This window comes from Aquila chrysaetos, chromosome 1 (genome assembly GCF_900496995.4).
Source record: "Aquila chrysaetos chrysaetos chromosome 1, bAquChr1.4, whole genome shotgun sequence".
Taxonomy (NCBI): Eukaryota; Metazoa; Chordata; class Aves; order Accipitriformes; family Accipitridae; genus Aquila; species Aquila chrysaetos.
Window position 1 is genome coordinate 9,129,006 of NC_044004.1, and position 19,773 is coordinate 9,148,778.

Genomic DNA, 19,773 nt, shown 5'->3' on the forward strand with positions numbered 1-19,773 from the left:
AATGGTAGGCTTGTTTTGTTCTCACACCGGTGCATCAATTCTGTTTAACGTGCTTTCCCTAAATTAACTTCTGTTCCAGGACAGCGTATGAAAAAATTAGCAATCGGAGAGGTTAAGTGAGGATCACAATAAAAGTTGTAATTCAGCCTTAACAATCCAGTATGCTGTAGCCACATTTATCTGCCATGCATAGTGCATGCTTTTTCAAACACTGCAGGGAGCCCTGGTACCTCTTTGTCAAAAAAGATACTTCATCTAATATTACTTGAAAACCTTTCTTTGCCTCAACTATATTGTAAAGTTGACATAAATCCACTAGAATGTGGGGTTTTTTTTAAATCTTGAAAAATATTTATTTCAAATTGCTTATTAAAAAATCTCCCCATATGACAACCGCATGCCCTAGATGTGAACCCATTGCCCCATAGTGATTCAGGGTCGTATTAGATTAGACAGTAACTCTTGAGAGGTGGCTGCTCATATTAGCAAAATTAGTGTGTCACAAGTGCACTATTAGCATAGACATTGCAGGATTTTATGCTTTGAAAAACTGAATCTTTTAACCCTCACATAATCTCTTTTTTCTCCCTCCTGATGCAATTTCCAGAATGTAGTGGGAAACTAAGTTAAAGACACCTGCTTTCTGAGGAGAGGATGCTGCTCTCTGGGATAAAAATGCAGGATGCTTGCCCAGAGAAGATTTCCTTGGCAAAAGAAAAGTATTTATGCAACTGAGAGCTCTGCCTTGTTCTTTTCTTTCCTTCTTTGAAATGTGGAGATGAGAAGTAGTTTGTGCATTATCACAGATTCAAACATAGCACTTAAAATAATGCAGGATGGTGCTGTGGGCTGCCCACATTCCTGGGGACAGGGCTCTCCTCCCTGTTGCAGACTCCTTATCCAGAAGGAATGAAGAGGAGTAACTGGGTGGTTACTGCCTTGTCTCTCCTATATCCCTAAAAATAAGTAGGAAGTCCTAGAAAACACAAAATGGGCCTCAGTGTGGAAAAGGTGGAGAACCTCTAGTGAGGGCCTTTTCAGCACTTTAGGGCCCCTTGCTAATGGCTGAGGGTTCGACTTGGAGCCAGTTGTTATTTTGGGGGGGATGGATTGGATAGATTTTCCTTCCAGCCCTTCCTTGCCTATAATACTATATATACTTCCTTTTTTAAAAAAGTATATGTTTGTGTCTTACTGTCCCCAAATAGCTGATATACACTGTTTCAGCACAGTCCCAGTACCCACATTGCCTTATTGACTGATCTTGGGGAAACTATGCCACTGACTATCTCCGCAGTATTTTGAGAGACTTCCACGCATGTTTGAAGTTCTCAGGGTAGTTACGTGACTTTTAAAACCAGGAGTCTCTCTTTGTTTTACATTCAATTACGTCTTTGTTTACAGTCTGCACTGCTTGGAGCTTGCTGTGTTAGGAGCAGAAAGCAGCTGAGCTGATGCTAATTCTGGCAGATGGGACAAGCGTGTAGTCATTCAGTGACACTCCACGTTGCCCTTTACAAAGCTCTCTATGATCTGTTCTGGCATAGTATGCCAGACTATCAACTACAAGGGGATGAGAAGCCAATGTGTTTGCTCCAGCCTTCTTTCTAGAGAACAGCATTTTGGCAGAGGGATAAGGCAGTGGAGAGGTGCACAAGCAACTATTTCTTTGGAGGGTCACTAAACTGCACTCAGACAGCTGAGGGCCCAAACCAGGGGTCATCATTCACACACTGTAGCTGAGCATCGGATTGCAGGAGAGTATCAGGGGCTGAGAGAACAAAGGATGTCAAATGGGGGACAAAGAACCGAGTCAGAGATAGAGAGAATGAATAATTATGGTAGAAACTGTGGAAGAGAGAAGAGGAATACATGAAAGGAGCAGAGGCAAAGTAAGAAAGGGAAGAGCTTAGCTGACAGACACCTCTTTCCTTTTCTCTCAGCTGCCACACTGTCCTGTGCACATCTCTAAGCAATCAGTAAATATCTTCCGTGATTTCTCTTCCTCCTCACCTTGAAGATTTGGCTGCACTGTAAATAACCTGCTCCTGCTTTTAAACATGAGCACTATTTCAAGCTATTAAAATTGTATAAGCACCTGTCCAACTCCTACTCAGGCAGTGCTGAGTTTTGGAAGAAGCGTTCAGCTGTTTTGGCAGGCAGATTCACCTATCAGACAGACATGCTTATGGCTTTCTGACAGTTCTGGGTTCCAGCATAACAGTGAAAATCCTGTTTTTCTTGATTTGCTAAGGTTTAAATTTCTAAAAACAGTAATCCACAGAAGTTATGGTAATGGGACATATCTAGAGAGTACCCCTACAATGACGTCCCATTCCTTATGATGTGTCACCCTGATGTCTACATCCCTTGAGCAACACTTTGTAGTTCATGCATCAGTTCTAGACCTTCAAAGTCAGGATATCCATTTCTTCCTCAGTGCTGTATATCACAATTGACATTTTTTAGAGGATCTAGAAAAAAATTATTTGTTGTCCACCTCCAAATATAAAGCATTCTTGTTCATCACAATTACACCAGTCTTGTCTGAGGACTTGAAAGGTTTAAGAAAATGGATCTTTCCTCTACTTTTCCAGCTAAACTAGCCCTTCTTCTTCTCTCCCCTACCCAACCTACTTTCTTATCTCATACCGCTTTTGCTTTGTGGCTATGTTAACTTCAGCTCCCCACTTTTGTCTGTATCCTGCATGACCGTCCTTGCTCTTTTCTCCACAAAAGGAAATCTCCCTTCAATCTGACCTGTATGTGGGGCTGCTCCCTACATGTCCTTCAGCCTACAAAATTAGATTTATCGTTATCTCCTTCTCATATCAGTAAATGAGTTATAGATGAATCTTTGCCCTTTCATGGAGAGGGATGGGAGTACAAAGAGTTTTCTTGAATGGATGGTCAGCTTATTATTTTTTGTCCATAAGAGGAAAATATTCCTTTTCCTGGCTTTTCAGTTTTCTAAGATTTTCTGCCATCTATTAATCATAGATAGGTTGGAAGGCACCTTTAAAGATCTAGTCCAGCCCCCCTACCATGGGCAGGGACATCTCTCCGTAGATCAGGTTGCTCAAAGTCAGATCCAGCATGACCTTAAAATAATATATATCTGTCTGTTTTAGATTTTTTTAATATACCTATTATCATGGCATATTTGTTTCCCTTCTACATCCTCGTTGCCTTAGAATACACTTTTTTGCCCATGGTAGGGATTTTTGTTGCTTTTTGAGAAAGTAGATGTGGAGATTAGAAAGAGTTCAGGAGAAAAAGCAGCATTTCAGTGGAGCATTTCAGCATTTCAACCTCCTGGGAGATTGCTGGATATTGAAAGGCTTTTATTGAGAGGAAGATTTTGCAGCATTTTCTAATTCTGATCAGACTCTGGATTCACCATATTTCTTCTGAAGCTACTTGTGCAGACAAATGCCCTCAACAAGACTGATTTGTTCTCAGCTCTCTTAAAGTGTATTCTGCATAGTCTCAGAGCTGCGGAACTACCGCTGTGTTTCGTAAGATGAGTTTGATATTGCTGGGGCATGAGATACTTACTGCCTTGCGTATTCTAACAGGTGTTGGAAGTGAACAGTGAGTGAACAGTCTTAAAGCAGAGCTGCCATGGATTTGGTTGCCTAAAACTGGATGGGGATCTTATACTAGCTAGAGCCTAGATGCTGTCTTTCTGCATACATTCATGTGATTTACAGCAGTGTGCAGTGAAAGCCAGTAACATAGCTACAAGGACAAGTGCAGAAGAAAACAAAGATACTTCCCAGGATGCTAGAAATGAAAGAATGCATTGCTTAGAAACCAAGCCTGGATGTCAGAACATAGGAAGGCAATCACCTCCAGCATGGGAAGTGCCCTGCACTGCATTTGGGCAGCACGTTTGGCATTGGGGTGCTAACAGAGGTTGACAGTAGTTGATACTACTAACTGTAACTTAGTAAATGAGAAGACTAACATAGGATTCTTCATGCTTTTTCTTTCAGAAGAAGAACCCAATCTGTTGTTTTGAGGGTTGTAGACCCTTTTTTTTTTTTTTTTTTTTTTTCCAACAGTTAGAAAAAGTTCTCCAAGGAACAAATAACCCATTCTGCCCTTGTGGTCACTGTGTCTCCCTTCTAGAATGATAACCAGGTGAGCTTGAGGACTCAGGGAGTGTAATCTGTTAATGAGTGTGTGTTAGAACTTGATCCCTGCCTAGGTTGAGTTCTAGACCTCCTGACCATGGGATTCTGTCCCAGCTCTTATCGCTGATACTTGACTCAGTCATTTATGCAGTAACTAGCCATGCTTTTAGCAGGGGTGGTTCTGGTCTGTTTTCTAGCATCTCAGCCAAGATTGTGACCACTCTAATGATACTTAAGGAACATTAATTGCTCATTTGTCACTGGCTAGTGTCTAAAAACATACCTGGGTCACAAATGAGGAATTCATTCACAGGGTATTTTGAAGGCAGACATAAGTAAACTCCTAGCTGGAAACTGTGCAGTCACAGTTAGTGCAACATCAGGATAGTACTGCACTAACCAGCTTACATTCTGTAGCACTGTCATTGTAGAAGAGAGAAGAAAATTGTAAAAAGGAGAAGCCACATCTGTCAGCTTGCAAATATCTTGTAAACACAAACTCAAGTGAAAGACACTGTTTTCAAACATAGATGTATGAAGGTACATCCATCTTTAATTCATTAAATCATAGAGATATTAATGTCAGAATTATTGATCATCAATGAGATCCAAGTATTGCTGTCATAAAAGTCATCCTGGATCAGTCTCAGGTAACTGACTGCAAAGCAGTTGATTCCTAGAGCAAGGAATGGATCTGGAGCCCCCTGCAACAGCTTTTCTGGATTCTGAAGTTTGAGAGTCTTTATGCAGACTTTGGATAATAAACATCTGTTGGGGGTAGAAGGGTCATTGATAAGCTTCTAATTTTAGCTTGTTTCCTTTATTTTCCTGAGTTGCTAGTTTTCAAGGCAGTCTTTGCGAGGAAACTGGCTAATGGTGCACTGCTGCTCAGCTGAGAGTTCTCTTTTCTAGGCCACCCATGTTAGAAGAGGCCCCTGGATGCTGAAGTCTGATTCTAGAATGGGAAACTTGTAAAGATAGCAGTTTGCTCCCCTCCAGCTCAACGCCCATTCATATGCGTGCATATTTGTTTAGTTGCTGCAAAGTACGTAAGACATCCCTGTGGACTTAGCAAACTAGTTAAAGCTGCAACTATTATGTACCTAGAAATAGCTCAAGCACAGCTTGGAACACATCTTATTTCCCCAAAGATGTGTGTCCAGGAGCGTGGATAGGGGCAGTGCAAGCCAAGGATAGCTCAGCTAGTGCTAGCCCTTCCTGAATATTGCCATGGGATTTTTAAATGCTTCTCAACTCCCAGAGGGATGCTGAAAGATTTGACCTCAGTTTAGCATCTCATCCAAAAAGCAGTAAGTAGTTCTGACAGTGCAGGTGTCCCTAAGAGCTGTGTGGAAACTTCAGACTTGGACATGAGCCCAGCCTTAGCGTTGCACTGAAACTCAAGACTTTTGGGGCCTAGAATGATTTCAGATGAGCCATACTCTGACAGATAGGGACTGCAGGAATCAGAGTTACCATCAAGGAAATTATTCCTAAAATTACTGGTGGAGAAAATGGAAGGAGGAACAATTTCAATTATTCGCTACTACCAAAATACACAAGACCTGTTCAGGGAACAAAGGAGGGCTTCATTTCTTAATCTGGTCACTCTGACACTTCCCAAGAGCTTTAAATTGGAAGGAAAAGAATAAGAGGCTTGCTCTATGAATAGCTCATATATCAGAGTGTGGGATAATGTGATCAGCTTTAGGTAGTTTGACATTATTATTCATCACATATGCCTGAAGGCCTCAATCAACACTCCAGCCTTGCCGTGCTGCGCCAACAAGTGCAAACACAGCCCCTGCCCTGAAGCTATCGCAGCTCAGGATTACAGCAGGATGACAAGGGGGGGACTCAGCGAGAAGTGTGAGGCAGTGAGATATTGGTATAACGAGCACATTTGCATACCATCAGCAGTCACAGCCAGCTTCCTCTCCAGCTTCTGCCAGGCAGCAGTGCTTTGTAGGATTCGTGGCAGAGGTAAATCTTAAAAGAGGATTTGATGGAAGACAAGATGGTACCTTGTGGGGAGATTTTTACCATGATTTAGAGGGCAGGCTGTGAGAAAGCATAAAAGTGTCTGCAGGAGAAGTGACAGAATCTGTTATCTTTAGTGAGGAAAGAAAGTTTTCTGCTGTGACAGAGTATTAGATTTAAGAGCCAAGGAGAGACCAAGCAGTGAAGAGGCTTAGAGGTAAAGGCTTGAGCTTTTCTCCCAATCCCACAGAAATATTTATAGTTTCAAAACATGTGCTATCAAGATGAAAAATTGAAATCTCAGAAACAGTGCTTTGATGTTTTTTAGCTGGTGGGGATCTTGAAAAAAAATCCATTGTGTTCGACTCCATTATAAAAAGAAACTATAAATTCTCTGTGCTTATCTCATGAATGATCCCACCAGGCAGCTGGGGAGTCAGGACATTCCAGCTTTCACCCCAGTGTCACTATTCACACTCAGCCCGAGGTGCTGCATGACCACCACTGCAACTTTGGGCACACCAGTGAAATCGCCGCTGAGGGCTGTTGTACAGGTGCTGTGTAGTCCCAGTTCTGGTCTCTACTTCCAGTTTTGGGGTGCCCTAGGGCTAGCATCTGTACCACCCACACTTCATACATAAGGGAAATAAGAGTAAGAAAGATTTTACTGAGGTTGTAGTGTTCTGGTGGGGATGCACCCCAATACCCTTAAGATAAGAGCTGCTCCCACTCTGCAATTCCGTGAACTGAGTATGAAGTGTATTTTTACTCTGTTAAGCTTAGGTTTAAAAAGGAAATAATTTTGAAGCAGAAAGCCAGAAATTATCAATTTGAAAATTGTCAAAATAATTTTTTTCAAAACATTTTTCAAATAAAAAATATCCTAAAATGGGGTCTCTACCTCCTCTGTGGAAAGTCTTCTCCTTGGTGAACTGATATTTTCCAGTTGAGAAAATATTAGCTTCAGTGAAGAGAAAAGCTGGTGCTTAACAAAGTACAGAGTGAGGAGAAGTGAATAAAGAGGAAATGTGGCTAAAACGCTAAAAAGGAAGTTGTTCCTTGCAGGACAAGTAGATTCAGGGCAAGGCTAAACAAGGGAGGTCACAGTAGCCGGTATGAGGTGGTTAGAGCAAGGAATTTGCCAGCTGAGAATGGCAGAAACAGATTCTTAATATTGTATTTTATGGAGTCAGAAGCCCATTGTATGGGTCTAGAAGAATGAATCGGTGATAACACCCAAGCTACCAGGGCTGGCTGCTTGGTGTTCCTGTTTTGATAGAAAAAGGACAGGATTTGGGAGAACAGGGTAAGATTTACTGGGAATGATCAAGAGCACAGGTTAAGAAAAGGCATATATTAGATATGTGTGTGTGTGTGCATATACATATGTGAATATATATGTTATTTATCAGGAAGAGAGGCCAAGGTGTGAGATTAGATGGCTAAGAATGATCATGAATAAAGTTCTGCATTTGTAATTTGTGTATAGGCAGATACTTAATCAGATGAAATCCTGTATGGTTATCTCTGCAAGAAATGCTAAATCTTTTGTGCCCAAAAGAACAGTCTTTAAAAATTATTTTCCCCTTCTTTCTGTTTTTGTGATGTATAAGGATGGCAGTACTATAATTAATCCCCTCTTGACTCTGCTCGTGGATGCTGTAACTTCATATAGCATCATAGTTACACACTGAATAACCTTGAAATCTTAGCATCTTACTTAAAAAGTTGAACTAATGGGAGCAAACCATTCCCCTAGGGCTGTACAGTAGACACAGGTTGTAGAGCACGTTGAAAAGAAAAATGTTAGCCAGCAATTTAGTCATAATTCTGAGAAGGAGTTTCTGCTCATGAAAAAAATAAAAGGTTGTGTGCCTGACCTTCCTGGACACTGAGTGCCCCAACTTTCACCATGAAAGCATTTAAGGTTGAGTCCCTATTGAACCAGCTAAGGCAAACACAGAGCACCGTCCCTTTAAAGTTCTGTGCATGCTTCTGAGCTCTGTGCCTGCCCTCAGCTATGCTCTCTCTCTGGAACAAGAACTGCTAGTGTCTAATTTGTGATGGGAAATGTGTTTTGGGGGGAAATGCGACCCCTGAACTTAGCTTTGCTTTGACAAAAGCACTTTTATCATCTGTGCTCCATTATTGTATTGCATTCGGCACAAGGCCATCAGTGTTGTTCTGGAGTATAGCTTGTGGGACGTTGAAAGGGGAACAGAGGTACAGGCTGGAAAAGGGCGTGAAGTTTACTCTCAGTTTGGACTGAAGTTCCCACTCAGAGTTTAAGTGCCTGCGCTCCTGCAGGTGTTCCTGGCAGCCCTGAGACTGGGATCACAGAAACGCGTAGGAAAGCAGGCATGAGTGGTTATGAACCCTGTAACTCAGAACCATTCAAATGCCAGACTGTGGGCTGAACAATTCCTGGCCTTCACCAAAGTCTCACCTGTGATGCGTCCTGCGGTTCCTGAGTGTGATCCCATGTTTTTTCCTGGTTTCTCATAAAGCAGGTGTAATTTGTCATGGTCATTTTCAGGCACTAGGGAAGCAAGTTGCTTGAATCGGGCACCACATCCACCTGAGCAGACTTCGGGAAAACCATTCAGCAGACTTCAAGAGAGATGAATCAAATGGCCTGGCTTTAAAAACCTTGCACAGAGCAGGTAAGTCACTGCTGGAACTCGCATGTCAAAGCAGAAACATCCTTCCCCAGACCCAGGAGACACAGCCTGTTCCTCTTTAAATCTGTGCTGTGTGCTGCAGTGCTCTGCATTGTTGCCATGGCAGAAATCTCCCCATAGTAATAACCTCTTTCAGAGAAGGTTAAAAAGAGACAGTGCACATGCTCAGAAATGCTGCACTTGTTCTGTTAGCAGTTAGCAGCGGCCATTTCAAAGAGACCATCACAAAGACAAGAGAGAGATCAGGTACTGATATTTTTTTCCTTTGTTAGAGGGGGTGACTTTTCTCTTTCACAGAAGTCCATGCACAGATCTGTCTCCGTTCCCAGTTGCACTGCAGAGAGAGACCACCCTTGAAGCCTGTCATGATTATTTCTCGCAGATAGCAAATTCCCACGGAATAACTAAGAGGCAGTAGTTAGATGTGATCTAAGGTGATTGCTGCACTCCGGGAGCAGTTGTTTTGCAGCGAGGCTCACATACGAAGCTGAGCTGACGCTGGGGTGGGTGATGTGTAAGGTACCCTGAAAAAGTTTAACAGCGTATCTGCTTTATTTTGTTGAACCTTTGTAGCACTTGTAGTCAACTATGAGGATAGCCTCTGCTCCTGCTGACCAGGAGGCCCCTGCGTTAGGCACTTTCAAAGGAGGCTGGTATTATCCTAATTTACTGTTACTTGGAGACATTCTGCTGCATCCTGTTGCAAAGCCTGGTGTCTTTGATTGTACTTGCTCTGATTGCAGATCACCATTAATTAAAACAGAAAACGCAAGCCTCCTGTTATGATTTTAATCCCTTTATTGTAAGGACTGTAGAAATAAGAAAAAGGATCACATCAGATCACTTCTAAATAGTGGGAGGGATAGGAAATCCAGTTCTGAGGTTATAGGAATTACATGACAAGATCTTTTTTTGGTGTGGGCCCAAATATATCTGTGACTCTACATGTATGTGTGTATGTCTTGCTTCTGAACCATCCCCTACTCTAATGTTTAGGTTGAGGTGCACAGGAAGGGGATGTGTATAACGCTGCTCCTTTCCTGGTTGAATTGCTGGTTTGCACGTGCTGCAAGTGTTCATGCAGAATTTGCAGCTTCAGATTAGCTGTGTCTGAAACGGTGGATTGCATATATCAAAGAGCAAGCTTGTTCTGTTCTGTGTTTGTGGAAGATAGGGAAAAACCTTTCCTGCCTCCCTCTATTGCCCTTCCAAATGTAAAACACAAGCTGTTTTGAGGAGTGTTGTACTTTTGCATTCAGTACATGCAGATTTGATGTTCTTACACAACATCTTTTGCTTAGCATGCACCAACTTAAAAATCAGGAAGGGACAGAACGTTGTCCTGCTTTAGCCATCAGGAACATATAAGTTCTTTGTAACAAACCCCTTGTACCTGTAATGTTCCTCACTAACTTGTTTATGTCTCTTGGTAAACAGAGAAGCACCCGTTCCCAAGATGCTGGCACCCCGCCTTCTGAGAAGAGCGGTCCTTACAGTTCCTTTAGTTTTTGTGGTTGCACTGCTTCTTGCAGAGCCTGTTAGATCTGACCAAGAAGCGGGAACAGCCATACCAGCTGAAAGTACGTACCACCCATACAGATTGTACTGTAGTTTTAATGTTGCAGGGTTTCACATCACTGAAGCTTGTCCAAATAATTCAAACTATTTTGGACATATCTTGCTTATGTTGTTTTAAAACCACAACTTGATAGCATACCAGTGCTGTTTTATTCCTGCATCCAAGGCTCTCCATTCTCTTCCCCTTGTCTCCTGCCTGTTGCTGTCTTGTTTGTACCTGAAATCCGGCACTGTTCTGCACCTTTTCTTTTGTACAGCCCTTTCATTGTGTTAGCCCTTTCTATGCCAGGAATCACCCTGTCTGGTTTTCAGAGACATTATTGAGACTTGCTTTTTTCAGCTGACATTGACTGTTCGTTACATCTTTCATTCTTGGTAATGTCTACTGTATTAGAGTCGGCAGTTTTTATTAAAAAAACTCTCAATGAAGATGCCAAGAAAGCACACTTTGTCAACACGTAGTCTTGCAGCCTTCAACCACCTAATTCTCCCTTGCTGATCTGTGTTGAGTTTATTTTACGTCATAAACATAATGACAGATCTGTCCTTGCGTGAAGTTGTTGATGTGGAAAATGCTGTCCTCTCCTTTTGTCTGGTGCAAATATAATAACACTAAGGTTGGGTGGTGGTACAACAATGAGAGAGGAAGCCTTTAATACTGCTCAATGTTTATTTTTTATCTCTTTTTTTTTTTTTCTTAGCCAGTTAAAGAATTTGGCAGACTCCTTTTCTCCAGCAGGCAGGATTCCTGTTTGCTGGTTAGCACACAGATCATGAGCTGGAAGCTCATACTCCAGCTTATCAGAGGGAGGTAGTAATCAGTCAAATATCAAGTGTTTGCAAAATAGGCTGACAGACACTGCAGGATTTTCCAACATCACTCTAGGTTTCATCCTTTCTTCCTTACCAGACCTCAAAGAGCAAACTAAACCTGCGCTCAGAATTTCTCACTTGTGCAGTATTTCCTATGAAGTTGTCAGAGAGGCACAGGCACTGAGAAGCAAATAAGAGCATATGTAGAGCCTGATGATTCAAAGACATTTCATCATGTCTATATTTGTTCTGTCTCAGTACTGCTATCTGTTAGGGCACAGCTTTGTGTTACATGATGATCAAGGCAAAGCAAGCCTTGTGACCTTCTGTCTGGATATCTAGATACCGGAATACTAATCTTAAACACTGCAATTAGTCCAGAATTCAGCAGATCTGCTTATCAGCAATGCCCACTAATAACAGGGCATTGTGTTTATCTGCTACTTGCTTCACTAGCTTTGGACAAAGCTGTATCATATTCAAAGTTAGAGGCTAAGTAAGTGATCTGTCTTTGTGATATTGTAGTCAATTTTATTCCATTAGCTTTCTATTTAGAGCTCAAGTTTGTGAGATTAGGAGGCAAGATTTTCCAGGGAACAGGTTCATGGTTTCAGAGGTAGTTTCTGAAAAGCCTGAAAAATCTGAAGATGAGGTTGGAAATGTGCTCAGGATTGGTGGAGGAAAATGAAAGACTCAAGTTATGGGTTCAATGTTTCCACACTATGAACTGTGACAAGAGAAGGACGAGGGGAACAGCAATAAAGGAGGAAGAAAATTTTAATGAAAAATTGTTGAAGTAATTCTTTTGGCATTGAGAGACTGGGTGGACCATCATGATGGACCGTTTACAATAACCTGGATTGTTCAAGAGTACATACATCAGTACTCACTCTGTGGACTCTTTTCTGTAGCTCTTCCTCATACTCAAAAATCACTGTTTATTCCTTCTGCTTAATACTACATGCCATATAGTCATGATTCTCTACTAAATGCTCCCCTAGGTCGTCCCTGTGTTGATTGCCATGCATTTGAGTTCATGCAGAGGGCTCTGCAGGATTTAAAGAAGACAGCATATAATCTAGACACACGGGTAAGGAAACATTCAATTTCTTTTTTTTTTTTTAATGTGGAAGAAAAGGCTGTGGAAAAAAGTAGATAAGGTGGATGGATTTTGCACAAGACACTCAGTCAATTGTACTGTCCTATCTTCTAAGGTGAGGCTGGGTAATTACATTCCACCTCTCTATGCAATAATCTGTGGAATTCTTCTGCCTTGGGGTATCAGGGACACTAGGAAGTTTAGGAAAGAGTGAACTGACAATCCTCAGCCCTCTATTCTCTTGCGGAGTTACAGCCATTAGCACTGCTATTCTCATCTTATTCCAAATACTGAGCACACACCTTTGTTTTTATGTTAGGGGGAGTAAAGTTGAGAGCATCATTTATATTTATTCCCCAAAAGGAGAGAGCCAGCTCAAAAAAAAAAAGCCTGCCAAAATAAAATACTCTCCTGCACATGTTTTTACCCCTGGGGAGGGGCTAAGGGAGGAAACATGATCTTGTAGATACTTTTTACATTGCTCTGATTCCATAATGATGAAAAATGCCACAAAGTAGAGCAGCATAGGGAATGAAACTTGTTTGGCTTGCAGTCAGTGTGGAGAATTTGCCAAGGTTGGTATCTTCCTTCTGTGAGGGAAGTTGAATCTGTCTCTTGCTACTGCAACCTGCAATCTGTGACTAGCTGTATCCCAGCTGCTGTCAGATAGCGGTGTCTCAGGAGGGTAGCTTTTTCCCCACCTCCTGCGTACCCTTTAGCTAAAGTGCTATATCTACACTCTTGCACAGATTTTTGAACAGAAGGCACTCAAACTTTTTTGCTTTTCTGGTCTGTGGTCAAGGTTGTTCACAGTTCAAAGCCTGCGAACTGGCATCTTTGAAGAATGTTTTGAAGTAACTCTGAGCAGGGTCCATGATGTTTAGGTGAAAATGCAGGTGCAGGAATGAAGGTGCCTTGAATTGTGACATACTACAAAAAACAAACATTCCAGCAGAACCAGATTGCTATGTAGCACATTTACAATTAAACAAAATCTGTTCAATAATTACAGGTCAAATGTATTTTGGGCTTCTTCATGAAGAAATCTCATTAATGAATACAGCTGCTGAGCACTGTATACAGCCCAAACAAGATGTTCAGATTGTGCTGTAAAGTGGTTCTAGCACACCTTTTTCTTCTTTTACAAACCTTTGAACTTTTCGCCAGAATTTCTAAATCTTTATTCAAAAATATCTCAACTACTAAAATCTTCTTGGGTTTTCTGGCTATGGCAGTGACCTTTATGACTCCTACAGCTTGCAGACCAAGAGAAGAGCTTTATAAAATGCAGATATCCAAAGCAGGAGTAGCAATAAGAGCCTCAAAGATAGCAACTGTATTTTAATACTTTTTAAAAAAATAAAAATAACAGACAACCAAGGAGAGGAAATGAGCATACAAAAAAGGTTTGCTGGTGTCGCAAATGAGATTTTGTTTCACGGCTTTGGTTTAGCAGCAATTTAGAATTTATTAATATTTTTGAGATAGATCACAAGATTAGGTTGTATAATTTTAACAGTACTTAATCATCAGCCCATTTAACAGAGTGATTCGATGAAATTTGTTACAATCAAATTTGCGACTTAGTTATAAGATTCGAAAATGGCAAGGATCACCCGAAACTTACAGCAGGGTTGCACACACAGATGGAGGTTAAATCAAATCACACACACACACAGACAGATAAAACGGTTCTGAACCACACATACAGACAAAATAGTTCCGAACAAAATCACACAGAGACAGGCAAATAGTTCCGAACCAAACTGCAAATGCACACATGCACAAATACAACAGTTCTGAACCAAATTTTACGCCCCCCGACACACACAGAGGTTAACCTATGATTAAAATTTCCCTTTCATGAGTTTCATGAATTACTCACTTTTATGTGCCACCATTCATCAACGGACAGTCAGTAAACCTCCTGAAATCAGGCCTTTAAGTCCTCGCGAAATCATTGACGGACAATCTTTCAATCCTCACGACATCTACCCTGAGAGGCATCCCAGCTCAGGGGGAGATACTGGGTCACACAGCCCGCTGCGGTCCCGGAGAGCCCAAAAGACCTCTCCTTGGATCGCTATTTATAGGGTCTCGAGATGATTGGCTTTGGTCATTATTTTACATTCTGGCCACAATTCATGCCGAGTCATTGTGATATACAATTCAGGCAGCGGCTGGTCCAGGTGAGGCCAGAGGGAGCCTGGTGCCCATAAGCCTCTGCACTTGTAATTAAGATAACAGCACAATGGGAGGTTTTCCCAAAGTATGCATAGCTTATCCTGAGATCTCAGAGTGGCCCCGGGGAAGCTGCACCACCACAGGTTGAGAGGAATGTCCTATTATTGACTTTCAGAGTTGTAGATTTGACAGCAAGCCTGAAAATATGGCTCCATCATATACTCTTACCAAAACAAACCTATCATTTCCTTATTACTTTAAAATCTAAATAATTGAATCCATATTGAGATCCTTCAGTGCCTCTGGACTAGGACAGGTCTATTCTAGTCATTAAGCTAGGAATTCTGCCTACATCTTCAAAAGACATGGAAATATTTAATAGTTGAGGACTTCTTGGAACTGCCTTCTACGGTGTTTCAATTCCTAGTTTTATTATTCAGCTGTGGCCCAATTTGATGCAAACTGGGAGTTTTAAGACAACTGCTTTCAGCTACAGATATATATTTTACATTTGACTATTTTAGTCTGTTTTGCTGCTTAGCGGGGCAAATGTTTCTGTCTCCAAAAATACAATTCCCTTTGTTAATATTCCCACTGGAGACACTCATTTCCTTGAAAAACTCTCTTTTGTTTGCAGGCAAGATTTTTAGATGATGACTAAGCAGCTCCTAACTGTGTTGGAGGGGGAGGGATTCCCAAAAGCTTAGGGAGGAAATTCCCATTTAATTCCTCCTGCAAATCTCACCCTGCAGTTCTGTACAGGGGAAACCATATAGTTTTATTGCACAACTCAAAGAGTTTTCACACTTAATTTGGCCCTGTGTTGATCTGCATGGTGTCTCACAGAGTGAACTGACTCTAGCATAGGTCACATAACCTTTTATGGGGGGCATAGGCTGTATTTCCTTCCTTTTACAAGGCTAGACATGTTTGTAACCTACACTGATGTGATGATCACTTACTTACTGATTGACAGGCTGGCTGCATTTTACTCACGCGGTAAGAGAAGGGTCACAGACCATCTCTGAGAGGCTGGCTACTACCCATGCACGTACCAGATCTGTTTGCCCCCCTGCATACTGTTTTCCACCCTTTCGTTGCTGCTGGCCCCTTGGAGCAGGCTGCAGGCTGGATTAGTTGTTTTAACAGCAGTAACCAACTCCGGGCAATCTTTTCTGGGGATATCTGTGATTCACCACTCAGCCAAAGTGCAGTATGTGGCAGGTGCAGCTCTGATCATGAACTAGGGAGAGAGTTCTTGCACTGCTGGGAAGGAGCTGCTACCATCAAAACCATTCAGCCAGTTTACAGCCAGCTCCCTACTGCATCTAAAAGCTGCTCAAGACAGAGGCCAGCAGGGAGCAGGCCATAAAACAAATCCTGTAAAACAAATCCAGTCCATGGGCTACACAGTTCACTGTAAGTCTGCACTATAGACACTTATTTTCAAAATTCCAACTCATTTTTCAGAGTTAACCGGTGGACATTGCCTTACAACTTTAAAGAGCTCAGGAACTGCGTTTTTAGTTGGAACTTACCAGCTTTTTTGTAGGTTCAGAATCTGGACCCTGCCCTGCTTGGGTTTTTTGGTTTCTTGGTTTTCTGGGTTTTTTTTTAAAACATGCTTTAACCCACCAGGGGATAATAACAAATCTCTGTGCAAATGGTTTTGTGATCAAGCTCACAAAACAGTCAGCAAAGCTGTATTTAGTGCCATTCATTCTGTTCTTTATTCCTTTCTAAGCTGTCAATGGTTATTTGGAATGTTCAAAGCACATTAAATTAGATGTGCCCATGAAAGTAAAAACAAAGGCTTGAAAATGTTATTAAAGATCTATAAGATGGTAAGCAGCCTTGGGGCTTAGCTGCAAAGCTATTGCCATGCTGTCAACCTCCCTTATTCAAACCATTGCAAATTATGTCAAGGAGATGGTTAGAAGGTGGTGATTGAGTGTCTTTTAGGTTATTAGCAAAGTCTGATCAGATCTTTCCAGTTTTGCAGGGTAGCTGAAACAATCAAAAGCGATACCTGATTTAATATAGAACCACAGGGCTGGGTCTAGTGATTTATCATCTGGGAAAAAAACCTGACTAATAGATAGCTTTTCGTGTCCTAAGAAGGCAGGTGGTAAGCAGGATGCTTCAGCCCAGCTCTGCTCTAAGTGCCTTTAGCTGATGTGGGTCAATGGATAACACAGCTTTTAAAACACAGCCTTTAATCACACGGCAATTCCATCTCATACGAAAATCACAAGACAGGCAGATTAAGGGTGGATTTCACTGGCATTTAGAGCCGGTATAATGCCCTTATTTTGTGTAGCTGGTTACACCAGTGGGGATTAATTTAGTGAGTGGACTTCCCACAGGTTGTGTGTCCCATGACAGTGAGAAGGAAGTCCTCTCTTGGATCAGACTGATTCTCAGATACAGCTTCAGCTCATAGTAGGCAAACTGAGATGAAGATATGATGTTGATGTCAAACAGCTCTGTGCTCCATCATGCATCTACTGAAGCCACAAGTGCTCCAAACAGCTGGGAAAACCAAAGTGTGTGTGCTAGAGAGGAAGGATTCCCAAATTTCCCTTATGCAGCCCTGCTGTCCCTTCCCTGGTCCTCAGCCTCTTCTCACACAGGTAGGCTGAGAGGGTGCAGGCCTTTCTGATCATGCCCAGCTCCAGTTCTGAGAAGTTCCCAATTCGCCCTCATTGCTCCAGAAAATCCCTGCGGGCAGCAATGATCTCCTGATATCGATGAACCCCAGTTCAACTGGGGGATCTCTGCTTTCACCAGTTTGGGACCCCTTTCGTTAAAGAAGCCAGCAATCTCATCACGTGTTTGAACTGTGATGGCCGTATGCCAGCTCAGCACCTATTGTCTATTTTAGGCTCCAACAGCATATTAATAATAACAACAGTGAAGCAGGAGAAGTTAAAAGAGAAGTAAATTTCTTCACTGAGAGGGGTGGTCGGTCACGGGAACAGGCTCCCCAGGGAAGTGGTCACGGCACCAAGCCTGTCAGAGTTCAAGGAGCGTCTGGATGATGCTTTTAGTCATATGGCTTAGTTTTAGGTAGTCCTGCAAGGAGCAGGGAGTTGGACTTGATGATCCTTATGGGTCCCTTCCAACTTGAGATATTCTGTGATTCTATGTTTAAATTATGCCTTACTTTCTCTGTATAACTTTCAACAGTGAGTCCAGGCTGTAATACTCTAAATTTAATTTAATTTTTTTAGTCTGTTTTTAAGTAAAAAGAAAATTTCTGACACGTTTTGGGGTTTTTTTTAAGCCTCTCATGAACTTGAGAGCTTATGCTCTAGTTTGTGCAGTTGAAGTAAGATTGTAAGAAAGACAAATAACTTTAAACAAAAATAACAGGACCCAGACATACTGAATGTACTAATGTGAAAAGCATGAATGTGTACTGGACTGAATTTCTCCATGTCACAGGAAGTATTGCCATGTTGGTATGCGAGTTGATCATGCAACAGCTAAATTATTTTGCAGAACAGTAAGCAATAGCTCTGATTGTTACCTCAAGCCTCATTTCATACAACCAATTCTGAATCTTAGAACAGAAGTAAAACGGACTTTTCTTTTGGAGCTAATTAGTTTTACAGTGCTGACATTTGTTTTTTTGATGTTGCTTTTGTTCCCCACTCTTACAGACAGAAACTCTGCTTCTTCAGGTGGAAAAGAGAAATCTGTGCGACTGTGTAACTGCAAATCTGCTGAACTGAATCCTGGAGGCCAGCTAGGAGTATCACCTGTTCAGCGGTTTTTAAAATGCAGCTGTATAAAATACAGCTTTATGAAGTTCATGTTGCAAGCATGTATGCCCCAATGTACTGAGGAAACTGGGGGGCTGTGTCTTATGTATTTGTCTGTTCTGGTTCTTTTTTAAGAGTACCTTCTTTTCACATCCACTGGGTTGCCAGTAAGGGCTCAATTCAGTAAATCTGTTACTTGGTACTAGAGTGGGGGAAAACTTTACCTGCTTTGATTTTTAAATCAGAGTTGGCCAAGTGTAAACCACAAGATAAATATGGCCAGCAGTGCTCTAGAGACACTTGCAGCTCGTTTTTGTCTCTAATATGAACAGATCTCTGTGGCAACGTACCCAGTTATATTGAGACAGGGAATTGTGGTCTCTCTAGGCTTTGCCTGTGTATTAAAGATGACGGAAGTCTTTTCTGTTTGTTGTCTGCACTGTGACCACATTCAGGCATGTTGTAGTTCAGTCAGCTGCAATGAGGTATGTGTCATAAGGAGTTATATGTGTTCTGTATTGGACCAAAACAGTTTATAACTTAGTGCTGAATTTTCTGGTATCCTGCGTAAGAGTATTGTCTTCTTTAGTTAAAACCTTTAGTTTCTTCCCCTCCTTCCCTGGACACTCCATTCTTAACCCACTGTATCTCTAAATAGCTTTATCTTAGCAGGTCAAATGGATAGAGTAGAAAAAGGAGAATAAAGGTATGACTAGGCAGCCTTGCCAGTTCCAGCTGTACCAAATGCTACCACCAGCAACTGCTCAACATCACATTGAAGGAAAGCTCCGTGCAGTGCCAAGAAGTTTCTTGATGAGAGTGCTCCTTATTTTACTTCAGGTGAAACACAGTGGCTAGGTCACACATATTTGGTCCATTCTGTGATGGACTGAACTCTGAACGTTTTGGTCTTTCATTGTAGTTGCCTTTGAAAGCTGCTCTTTTTGTTTCAGGCATGAAGAAAGGGTTGTGTACCTGAAAAATGAGATTATTTTTATCCTCAACTCTGCCACTTTATTCTAAGATACTGTGTTAACTCACAAGTCTGAATTAGGCTGAGCAGTTTGAGTAGATGCTCTGTTTGTTTGACGTGATTTAGAGCCATCTCAAACCACTCCAACAGTGGGACTGTGGAGTGCTAACCTGGCTTGGGTAGTGGATGGGAGATGGATATCTGAAGGCCAAAATCTCTTCAGCTGAATTTGGAAGAAAGCGCCTGCCTGTGGCCTTACTTCTCTAACTAAACTGGTGGTACTTTGCTGGAAGTGGATGAGAGAGGACACACAATTACTGCTCTGCCAGTGCAGCTGTAGGTATGGTAACAAACAGCTGAGGGAGTAGCAGAACATGATAGGCAGCCTCAGCAGCTTGCCAAACCTGTCCAGGGCTTGGAAAACCAATTCCTCCACACTGAGAAATGCAACATGCCCTTCTGTGTGGGACCAGGAAATATGCCAGCACAGAAGCTCAGTGTGAACTGGAGAGGGGATTCTGATGCTGGCACTGCTCATATCTGGCTGCTTGGCAAAATA

The 19,773-nt window shown here is 41.9% G+C and overlaps 1 long non-coding RNA gene across 1 annotated transcript; it reads left to right on the forward strand.

Annotated features, from left to right (window-relative positions):
- The first annotated feature begins 8,909 nt into the window (after positions 1-8,909).
- On the forward strand, positions 8,910-18,166 carry LOC115342714. Its single transcript, XR_003923871.2, has 3 exons — positions 8,910-9,046; positions 12,193-12,281; positions 18,140-18,166. It is a non-coding gene; the product is annotated as an uncharacterized LOC115342714 (long non-coding RNA).
- The last annotated feature ends 1,607 nt before the right edge of the window (positions 18,167-19,773 follow it).